A 12,638-nucleotide genomic window follows, 5' to 3' on the forward strand; every position below is an offset into this window, starting at 1 on the left:
TACTTTTTTATACTGAGGTTTGAATGTGTGTGTGGGGGAGGGGGAGTTAAGGAAAGAGGACCTTGAAGATCACCCTTCATTTCAGAATTCACAAGAAAACACTAGGAGCTAAGCTCCCCTCTTTCAAGATTCCCTCCCTCAAGGGATATGAAGCAAGCAAAGAAAATTGGGGAAGGAACTTAAATGAAGGAGGTGGTAAGGGCTCTTAGAGTTGATGGGGAGACTAGATATTGTTAGCTGAAGGGTACCATCATATGTGACTGAACTGGAAAACCCCAGCTGTAATGAAATTGAGTATCCTACAATGGGAGAAGTCCTTAGGTTCTTTTCACAGTGGGCTGGCAATAAATTGCAGTGACAATAACTAGCAGCATTATGGGTCTTAGAGGCAGACGTGGTATAAGGGAAAGAGCACTGGACTTAAGAGTCAGAAGACCTGGGTTCAAGTACCACCTCTGACTCCCAGCTGTGCAATCACAGGCAAGTCACTTAACCTCTCTGAGTATCAGTCCCTCCACCTGCAAAATGAAGCTATAAACCTTTGCACTACATATGCCTTCACAGGACTGTCATGAAAAAAGTATTAGGAACCTGACAATGTCACCCAATCTCAGTTGTTACAGCTTTGGGGAAGAGGGATCCAAAACTGTCATTTCCTCTGTATAGGAACCTCCCGATGAGGAAACTCCATCTACTAAAACAGGGAAACAACTGTTCTGCGATTTCTATAGTCCTTGGGGGCTGCCAGGGCACTGAAAGGATGAGAGGCTTGCCCAGGGTACACAGCCAATGTGGGTCAGAGGTGAAATTTAGGTAGATAATATTAAGTAGATAACCTAATACTAGGCAACAAGGCATGGTTTAGGGCCATTCTCAGTCAGGAATACCTGTGTTTAAATTTCACCTCTACAATTTCGTTTTACCATTGGTCTGGAAGTAAAACTGGCCTCAAAACAACAGGCAAAAAGATCTTCATATCTTCATAACATATCTTCACATGTTCATCAGCCACGACCCTTGTTCTCCCTCCTCTTCTAACAGTCCAATAATGAATGTCTTGCTGCATCCTTTTCTCTCTGCAGATGTTACTTGAGGGAAGATGAGCATGAAATGCCCCATTTCTACTGTTCTCATTACATAGAACCTGATTTTTGAGGCCTTCTTATAGCCTCCCAGCCTCACTCCTGAGTTGTTATATTTGTTATTTAATATTCTTTAGAAGCAGTATAGTATAGGGAATGGAGAGCGAGTGATGGGCCAGCAACACCTGGGTTCAAGGCCTGCCTCTGACACACGTTTGCTGTGTGATCTTGGCATGTCATTTAAACTTCCCATGCTCGACAAAACTCTTGAAGGACAGAAGCTGCAGAAAAGATGCCAATCTACACTGGCAGAGGAAGGTTTGCACAGTGAGTTCTAAGTACCAATGAAATCACAGAGTCAGTCCCTATTATTATTCTTACCACTGCTGTTATTGAAAAGCCTGAGTCTTGGACATCACTGCTGGAAACCAAATTCTGACCAGAAGCAACAATCTTAGACTAAACCCAAGGTGCTAATGGTTGCAGCAGTCTTGTGCTACTCTGAACCATCATGGCCCCACCATCTGGAGGTCATTTCAATAGATGGCAAAGCTTTACAATGTTACTGGTTCAATTAAATCAAACTTCATGATGATCCCTATCCACCCCAATCCTCCAAAACACTTCAGAATATTTGCCTATAATGAGAAGAGAATAATAGTCACCCAGAGAAAGAATGGTATTGTGGAAAGAACAGTGGATTTCAAGACCAAGAACCCAGGATCAATTTCTGATTCCACTCCTTAAAATCCATATATGACCTTGAGTTAGTAATTTACCTCTATTGGCCTAAATTTCCTCATCAGTAAAATGAAGGGATTAAACAGATTACTTTTGAGGTGGATTCCAGTGCCCAAATCATGTTCTATAATCTTAAATTCAATCTACATTAGGATGGCAGTAGAAAGGGAAGAGGCTATAATGACATGAAGAAGCAGAAGAGTGGACAATGTGATAAGGAAGGAAACAAGTCAAACTGGGGAACAGATGGTTAGCACCTAACACAAGACTTGGCACATAATAATAAAAAAAAAACACAACAAATTCTCTTCCTGTATTCTCTTTTTTTTATGCTTACATTCATGCATAAGGTTTACAGATTAAGGTTCGTGGTTTTGTGCTAAAGGGTGAGGACAGCTGAGCAGAGTGTGGAGGGAAAATCATTTCCTATTTCTCTTCCTGTGCTCTTCCCAGCTTGGCTCATGTACACCACAAACTTCTCCCAGATTTATCTTTGTAATCACTCCTTCCCCCACAATACACAGAGTAGGCACTTGATGTTTGATGATCAGATGAATGAATGAATGATTGAATGAAAGATTTCAGAGTGTTCCAGATGCCTCACTTGTACCTCAGGTCATTGACGGAGGAAAAGTTCCACTTTGTAAGAGTGCAAAAAGAAAAAAGTGTTAAAATTATACTTATTTTTTTCTTTCAGAATAAAGACAGCTGGCCTTTTATTTTGTAAAGAACTTAGAGATTTGAAAAGGCAACTTGTGATTCACTGGGACCAGCAAGAGGGCCGCTTTAAGATCAAAAGGGGCGGTAATACAGATAGCAAATATCTCTTAGTGGTTTAAACCCAAAGTATGACTTTATAGCCTAAAGGGGAAGAGTCTTTAGATCTAAATGTCACCATTTAAAAAAATTATTGTGATTATTTTTAACTCCATCATTCTCTTTGTGAAAAAGAAAACCACACAATATCTTCTATTTTAAAGAGTTGGTGAATTCTGTATCAGAGTGAACAAGGAACATCTACAGAAGCACTATTGTTAAAACCTGAAACTCATCGGTGACTAAAGCTAGTATAAAAATACTGTAGTTGGGAAGTTAAATTCTATGTCATAAAAGCATGTTTAAAGTCATGTTTTATGTGTTATAAATAATGGAGTATTTAAAAGTCATTAAATTTTTTTGATGGTATTAATGTATATGAAGTTCCTTTGTTAGTTTTTCAAGTTTAACATTTTTTCATGATTATTTTCTGCACAATTTCTATACTTAATTTGCATGTTTAGACACTTGGAAAGACTCATAAGGAGTACCAACATAACCACAGGTATTCCATTTAGATAACACAAGAGTAGTTAAGAGACAGCCGTAGCTATTAAAAGTTACAAGAATCTGTATTTTATTAGGCTACACTGGAGTCAAGATAAATTAAGAATTGAAGGACTGAAACACTTAAATCACAGTCATCATCAAAGAGCTTAGAATGTACCTCAAGCTAAAAGATAAAGTCACTGCCCGCAAGGAGCACGCAACATAAAACAGATGACCTTAGAGATGACCAATAAAAGATACAAGCTGTCGCAACGGTACAACAAATTGAGACAAGAAATAACCTGCTGAACCATGACCATGGACTCAGGGGAAAAAAACAAATATGTAAACATCCATACATAAGGTTGACAGATTAGAATTCATGATTTGGTGTCAAGGGGTGTAGGGAATTGGGAAAAGACTGAAAAGGGAAAGTCATTTAATACTTCTCCCTCTCATTTATAAGAACTGGCTTTATGTTCTCTGTCTGTTAATTGATTATAATACAATTTTTAAGGAATTTTTAGATGAGCCTTTAGAGATAAATAATAATGTCCATAACCACTGGAAAAGGAACAAAGCCTCATTATAATGCTTTATTAAGACTATTTCATTAGGTTTTTCTTAATCACATCATTAGGATGTGTAGGACTATAGAAAATTATTACAAGGTTTTTTTCTATCACATAATAATGATAATTCCAAGAGGAAAATTTTACTCATGTATAGATACAGATATGCACACATATATATACATACATACATACACACATGAAACTAATAGAACAAATACAAAACCCTAAAGTACTGAAAAATTATTTTATTTGCTATTATAATTAAGTCTCCCTTTGGTTAATATTCATGTTTCATTTTTCTTCAAAATATTCTAACACTACTCATTCTTCAGATTGCCTGTTAATGAACTAACATTCTTTACAGAGCTCATACATGTCCATTTATTAATTACATAGTTTTTCATTTAAGTGTAATAAAAATTTCAAGATATTAGAGAACTTTTAAATAAATAACAACTGTTAGAAGTTAAGAAAAAATTTATACCTATTCTTGAAGCCATAAAACTAAAATCCTTCAGTTAGGCACTAGCCTGCTAAGCCATCCTTGTCAATTGTATAATTCATCAGCTGGTAACACAATTATGCCTTCTATTTGGTGGGATGGAGGAAGGTAAGTAATAATACTGCAGCCAGGAAAGTGGGGTTCAATGAATCATGGGGACTAGACAGAGGTAGCAGCTTTCTCTTTATTAAGAGGGTAGGACTCCTTTGATTCAAAACTGACTCTCAGGGGCATCTTCACTGACTTGGCAAAATGTAGTGTGCCCAAAAAGCTTTAGTGTGTTTCAAGCTTTAATAGCTTAAAATTGCACTAAAACTTTTGGAACACGCAGTATATTGACTTTAAACCTAATACAGAGAGTTGAAGAACAAACAGAAAGAAACATGACTAGGCACAAATAACCTGACTGGTATATGAATACTGAATGGGGCTTAAAGGTACAGGTCTTCAGCTCTCTTCTCTCACATCACATTCTCTCACTTTTTCAGGCAGACAAGGAGTACTATCTGGCCATTCTGATTCAGCTCAGGTAGCCACACACCTGGTTCAGTGAGGCCTTGGATCAGAACTACCTGATCATCCACTCCATCCTTCTTTGTGTGTCTCACATCTTTGGGATTGCTATTAAGAATTTTATTCTCAATACAACTCATTTTTGATAGATTTTAATTATCATAATGAGCTAGGAATTTCACAATATTAAGTCTGTGTGCTTGATAGTCTCCATTAAAAATCTCTATATAGCAAAACTGCTTGTCTTTATTAAGTGGCATTCAACTCACCAGGCACTCTGAGAGTGCTGCCCTGCGACAGGGATGGGCTCTGATAAGCTTAACAATTGCACAGTCTCATATGTTATTTTTCCCCACTTCTCTGATACACTGTAAAATATTTAGTTTAGTTTTCAGATACTCTATGCCTTCCCATAATGAATGCCTTGTATAAAACCATTTCATTAATTTATCAAGTCACAAAACCTGACCTCTGACCTCAAGGTAGCATGAGGGTAAACGGGCTACTAAAATAAATGATACTAGTCAGTAAAGATAAACCTCAGACCATGGGTGCAATTGGTGCCCTGAGCCTACATCTTAAACTCATTATGTCCAAACCAGAATTCATTATCTTTTCCCCTAAACCCTGCCTACCCCACCCCACCCCCCACCTCCTTACCTCCCCTATTACTGCAGAAGGCAACACCATCCTCCCAGTCCCTCAGGCTTGCAATGTAGGAGTCACTCTGGATTCCTCACTATCTCTCACACCCCCCAAATCCAAGTTGTTTCAAAAGCCTATTGATTTCACCTTTTTAATATCTTCTGAATACATCCCCTTCTCTGAAGCTCTGAAGCTGCCACCCCTCTAGTGCAGGCCCTTATCACCTCAAGCCCAGATGACTGCAAAAGCCTTCGGGTGGGACTGCCTGCTTCAAGTCTCTCCTCAGGCCAATCTATCCTCTATTTAGCCACTAAGGTGATTTTCCTAAAACGTAAGTCTGATCATACCAACCTCTCCCCCACTCCCCACCCCTACTCAATAAACTCCAGTGGTTCCCTATTGCCTCCAGAAACATACAAAATGCTCTGATTGGCATTCAAAGTCCTTCATAACCTAGCCCCCTCCAACCTCTCCACGTCTTCTTACACCTTACTTACCAACATGTACTCTTCAATCCAGAGACACTGGCTTCCTGGCTGTTTCCCAAACAAGACATTCCATCTATCAGCTCTGGGCATCGTGCTTGCAATGACTACTGACCTCCCTGACTTCCTTCAAGTCCCAAGCAAAATCCCACCTCCTACAGGAAGCCTTCCCCAACCCCTCTTAATTCCAGTGCCTTCCCTCTATTAATTATTTCCTACTTATCCTGTACATAGCTTGCTTTGAATATATTTGTTTGCATATTATCTCCCCCATGTGAACTCTACGAAGGCAAGGAATGTCTTTTGCCTCTTTTTGTCTATCTGGGGCTTAGCACAATGCCTAGCACATAGTAGCACTTAATACATGTTTACTGCATTGAATAAAAAATGAGTACAGAGGTCAAAAACTAGAATGCCTAGTTACAAAAAGCCTTCCAAAAAAATGGTCACCTAAGCAGGATCAAGCAGGAACATTAACTAGAAACTGAATATAAAATTGTTCTAAGTTTCAAATGAGACAATGAATGTGTAAGCACTACACAAACTATAAAGTGACATATAAACATAACATTATGTAATTACAGAACAGTCCAAAAGTGCATAGTAAAAAATACTAGTTAAGGTATGAATGAAGCAGATAAATATAATCTGCATATCCTACATGGTTTTGCATCAGTCACACTGCTTGTCACGATAATTACATTCTATACTTTGAAAACTCCACTTTCATATTCATTCATTCAACAACCATTTTGGGACCAGTGGGAGATAAAAAGAATTTACACTTGCCCCCACAGAGGCAGATGTAGGGTGGAGAGTAGGGTCAACAAGCCACAAAAACAAATGGTATCAATGGATCATGTAAAAGTTGTTTCTGAAGAATTGAGAGGATGAAAACAAGATTGCAAGGGGATAAGGAATAGGCAGAGAGACAGTCAGTAAAGATAATGAATGTAGTTTCAAGAAATTTGGCAGTCAAGGTAAAGACAGGGAACGGGGGCTTGACTGAGGACCAAGAAAGAAGGGCCTTTCTTTGGGTTGCTGGGGGATGGGGATCAATGTGGGGGGGGGGGGTGGCGCGCATGCACATGCACAATTGTATATGTGTAATAGGTATTACCATGGAGAGAATATCTTTTCAGATGCCATCTGACTGGTAATGTTTTAAAATGGGATTTCTGGGACTGTTTATAGAAGATTTCTGGGAGAAAGACAACAAGCATAAAGCCAAGTTGGGAATGAGAATTTAGAATTCATTCTCCATCCTGAGGCACATGGACAAGACTGAACAACCAGTGGGGTCTCCAGGCATATGCTAACCTGCTCTTCTCCTCCAAAGAAAAACTGAGACCAGCAAATGCTGTGGTCACTGCAGCTGCTGTTGCAGCAATTAAGAGAGTTGCTGCACTGGTGTAAACTATATCTGGCAAGATGATCCAAGCAACCACTCAGAGATAACCTCCTTTTCCAGGTCTCTAAATTGAGGAAGGAAACAATTACCTTTAACTGAGTAACATCCAAATATTTGTACCCCCAAGGGAAATGAACCTAAAGGAGAAAAAGCCAATTTCGGCCACAGTTAGGCAGTGCTCAGTGGTGGCTGTCTATATTCAGAATTTTAACTCTCCTTGTACAATTTTTTGCTTCTCTTTTTCCTTTCTTTTCATTTATCCCCTTCTACATAAAACCTCTGCCTGTCTCATCTTCCTCACCTATAAAATGGATATAAAAATGGATGTGTACCTCCCAGGATTGTTACAAGGACAAAATGAAATAATATTTGGAAAGCGCTTTGCAAACATTAAAACACTATATAAATGCTGCTTATTATTATCATCATTAAGCATGAACTGAGATTGTAGTTAGGCTGTGGGTTCTGGGGATGAAAGGCCAAAGACAAGGAGTGGGTTCCCGTCACCAAGCTGGGACCATCTAGTAAAAGACATGAAGAGCAAGTCCTTAGAGCATATCTATCTTCTCTCTGTTTCCATCAAGGAGTTTGAGATCCTTCTAAGGCCCTCATCGAAATGAGGTTCTGAAGATCATGCTTGATTAGAAACAGACAGGAGCTGGTCAACCTACCAATTTCAAGGCTTTTGTGGTCATTGGCAACTATGATGCCATGTTGGCATGGGTGTCCAGTGTTGCAAAGAACTGGCTACAGCTATCCCTGCTGCTTTCATACTTGCCAAGCATCCGTTGTTCCTGTGAGGCTTGGCTACTAGGGGAACACATTTGGCAAATCTCACACAATGCTGGCTTTGTTTTGGATGGTCAGAATTGATGACTGGTATGCTTCTGCTAGGGCCCATACTGCCACTCCGGACAACTTTGCTAAAGCTACCTTGGATGCCGTCTCCAAAACCTACAACCACTTAATCCTTGACCTATGGAAAGAGATTATGTTCAATAAGTTTCCTTATGATGGATTCACTGACTACCTTGTAAAGACTCAGATTTAAATGTCTGTTTAGAACACCCATGGCTATCACATAAATGTTTTTGTATGAAAAAAGAATCAAGAGAACTCTGACTAATAAGTCTTAAAACACAGTAAGTGTTCAATAAATGCTTGTTGACTGAGGTGCTTGGTCACTCCCTACCCACCCAAACTCTTAGGGGGTCTCACAGGGAAGCTTGGTTTAAAATGCAGGCCTAGGTGAAGTAGAATTAGTTTATAATGAATGTAGTAAACACTCTTCTTTGACTTCCTTCAGAAATAGTGAAGTAACTACAAAAAGAGGAAGAGCAAATAAACCATGGGGTTTTTCCAAGGATAATGACTGCATGTGAGAACACTGAACTGTTGAAGGAACAAAGGATGGTTATTGTTCATCTGAAATGGCTGATCCTAGGCTTTAAGGTGGATGGAGAGGTAAATCAAATCAGAATAGCAGTAACAAATGGGAAAATAGGGAAGAGCATAAGGATCAGCTTCTGTAAGAATTAGGAAAGGTAGAAAGATGGGAAATTGTGGTCAAAACAGGAAATTTTCAGAGCCCAAGATTTTGATTCCACATTGGTGCACAGTTAGAGTTAACTGGAAAGGGGAGTTATGTGAATTGAGGAATTATGAAGTCAGGATATCACAAGACTTGTCAACATAGAGAATGACATACAAGATCAAAGGTTCACAGATCCTACTCACAATTCATTCATGTTGAGATATTAGTGATTAAGGTCTATAAGTTTTTTTGCTCAGAAAAATTTGCAAGGCACAAGTCTGACCTGAACAAGGACAGAACAAGGAATAAGGATGGATAAATGTAACAGAAGGAACAAAAGTCAGCAACGGTAGCTAACAAGAAAGACAATGTAGGAACAGACAAGTACTGTGAATCCAGGAAGACCAAGCATGGGAGCATCAACGATGATGAACTGGAATCAAGGCAAAAGGTTGGCGCACATAGGCCGGAGACCCAGAAAAGGCTTTTTACAACAATCTTTCGGAAATAGGCAGGAAGAACAATTAACTGGCATGGGGCACCATTTGTAAGAATAAATAATGATAACTAGGGGAAGGATCTTTGTAACAGAGGCTCCCCCAGAAATTTCTGACCAAGGATAGTATTGGTTGCGCAATGCAAACTGTGACTGAGCCAACAGGCAAAAGCGAACATGTGTATGTAGTATGCGTCAGAGAAAGAGAGTAGAGAGAAATGTAGCTCAAGATAACTCACAAAATTAAGATTCAAAAGTCAGAGGTAGGAACTCTAAAGAACTGTTATATTTTAATGCAACAGAAAGTATAGGTAAAATTTATACACACATACACACATACATATGCACTGTGATATTTATACATTATTATACTGAATACGCAAACGGAATTACAGCCATGGAACTTTTCTAGAGATGTACAATAAAGGATATATGAAAGCTAAAGAAATTATTTTTTGGACATGCTGAATTTATTTTCATTAATCTTTCAGATTTCCTCTTGTTAGATGATTTAATGACAAAATCACACTAGAGGTCCTAGAGAAAATAAAAGATGATTGTTTAGGGAAAGGGAGGAAGTATTTGCTTCTTTCAGTTTAAAAATATGCGTTCTGAGTCCACGTAGAAAGGCTACTAGCAAGCTAGTCTGGTGTGAAAGGGAGAATCTTTGGCATATCATAATTGCTCTAACAGAATACTGCTCAATTCAACCTAAAATAGTTATCATAAATTTTAATTGAAACAAATGTTACAGTGAAACTGGCCTAAAATATTATTCCCTCTTTGAGGTACACATGTAATGTGTGGGAAAATGTTAAATTCCCATGCAAGTATCTATAAAGCAATAGTATTCCCATATATTTTACCTCATATGACATCTGAAAAGTCTGGTCAGCTAGCACATAGATCATGGACAAGTTCCTCCCCACTCCCCTCCCCCCAGCATATAAAACTAAAAATAGGAAAATCAAGATGTATGCTATGTCAATGGAATTGTCTAAACAAATTGGCTTCAGTTCCACATGTTTTATGGTTACTAAAATCCTTTTAATTCTGAACTATTTCTATAATTTTTATTCACTATCTCTGTAACAATATGCAAGCATCAACTGCTCTTCCCACTATACACTTCACATTGATTCCAAGGATTATTTTCATTAAAGGTGACTAATGTAGAGTTTTTAAATGGCTCCTTTTTAGTATATTTCAGTAAGTCAAAGGCTCTCTGTCATCAGTATAGACAAGCAACTAGGTAGCATATGTAATAGAGCGTTGGACCTGAAGTCAGAAAGACCATAGTTCAAATCCTCTCTCATATATTTACTAGCTATATGACCCTGGACAAGTCACATAACCTCTGCCTTTCTCAATTTCCTCATCTGTGAAATGGAGATAATAATAGCACCTACATCTTAGAACTGTAGTATGGATAAAATGAGATTGTTGTAAAGTGCTCTGCAAACCTTAGATGCTATATAAATGCTACCTGGCTAAGGTGGTAGTATTCTCCCTCCACCAATGAAGATGACAACTCTTCCAGGCCGTAGATGGTACAACATGAAGTACCGAGCCCAAAATTTCACCACCAGACGAACAGCATTTTAGTGATGAGCCTCTTGATATGAACTAGGTTGCTCCTCCAAGAACTAATTCACTACCACCAGGCTTGTAGGCAAAGGCTTTTCAGTTTGATCAAATCTATCACAACTTGTGCTCTCCTAACAAAGCCTGCCAGAACCAAGGTGACTCGATGCTATAATGAAGCATCAAAGTAGGGCTTAATTGGAGTTATCACCAGATAACTAAAGAATTAAAGCCAGATTTTTAAAGGTTTTAGCTAATAGACACAGAAACATGCAGATTCTCATTTCATTTTTACTAAGGGGAAAACAACCTGTCACTCTGATGCTGCTTTGATGACTTCCACAACTGCCCAAGTACAGTGATCTCCCTCCTTCTTTTCACTGCTACTGTACTTGCATCCCTGTGTATGTTATAATCTAATTATTTCATTTGCAAACTGTTGATTCCCTAACAAGACTGCAAGGATCTCAAGCTTGTACCACATGCTTGTTCTTTGAATGGGCCACCTTATTTGTGAGACAAGTCTAGATGAAACCATTGTACTAATTGAATAGACTTGGTTCTTTTTGGGCTTTGGAGAGTAATAGTTTATCTCATGTCAGTTATTTACAAAAACCACAAAGACAAATGTAAGGACCCTCTAAAGGTATAAAGTACTATTCTTTGAGAAATTAGGAAAGTGTAACATATATATATATATATATATGTATGTATGTATATGTATATATACACACACACATATATACATATTTACTCATCATTTATTGAAAAGTTATTATTTGTGAGGCAGAAGTTAAGCTAAGGAGGTATAAAACAAGGATAGAAATATTGCCTCTACTGTTAAAAGAGCTTATTCTAATAGGGAGATAAGCAATTTAATGAGATAACTATAATACAAAGTATAATTGCACAAAAATAACAAAATACTATGAGATTTCAGATAATTCATGGCCAGGGGAGGGAATGGGAAAGGCTTTTGTAAGGAGCGGGTATTAGAACTAAATCCGCAAGAATGGGTGGGATTTCACAAGAAAAGAGGTATAGGGCCTTCCAGGCACAGGAAACAGAAGAAAGGAAAAGAGGAAGATGAATAGTGGGGAAGATTCATAGTGTGAACAACATCATCTTGGATAAGACGCCCTAGGTTCTACTCCTTGCTCTGATACTGGCTAGCCAGATGACTTTGGCCAAATATCCCTGTGCTTCAGTTTTACAAATGATTTTTCTTATCTGTAAAAAAGAGTATTAAATGAGATAATGTAAAATGTGAAACACAGAAATGTAAAAAGTGATTAGTACAGTATTTCTTCCTGTTACTTTTTTTTCTCTACCCTGGCACCTCCCAAGGGAGGAATAAAGATGAAAGGGTTAGAGAGTAGAAAAAGGGAGATACATGAGTGTGAAGAAATAAGACTGGGGGTAAATTGGACCTCACAGCCTCTGAAACAAGTTCTAATATCTTAATTCAGGCATCACTAAAAAGTCTTCACAGAAGTGATTTTCAATTGTTCATTATAAATTGGAACTGAGGAAAAACTACACACTAGTCAACATTTGCATTCTTCATTTTCCCTTCAAAATTCTTCTCTCAATGACCTCCTTCTTTCCCTTGCTTTACAAATACTATACACTTTTCAAAACTGATTCCCTGTGTAATCTAAGCATCTCTTTTCTTTACCCTAAACAAAACTTCCATTCCCCAAATCCTACAAAAATCTGATTAAAATAAGTGACAAATAGGTTGAATAAATAAGTATTTTAATAG

At 38.2% G+C, this 12,638-nt stretch overlaps 1 protein-coding gene across 1 annotated transcript in view; it reads right to left on the bottom strand.

The window, feature by feature from the left end:
• WDR70 (WD repeat domain 70) overlaps positions 1-12,638 on the bottom strand; it is a 328,253-nt gene that overhangs the window by 97,098 nt on the left and 218,517 nt on the right. The gene's annotated exons all lie outside the window — the stretch shown is intronic.

Source organism: Vombatus ursinus, unplaced genomic scaffold (genome assembly GCF_900497805.2).
Source record: "Vombatus ursinus unplaced genomic scaffold, bare-nosed wombat genome assembly UNPS02014772.1, whole genome shotgun sequence".
NCBI lineage: Eukaryota > Metazoa > Chordata > Mammalia > Diprotodontia > Vombatidae > Vombatus > Vombatus ursinus.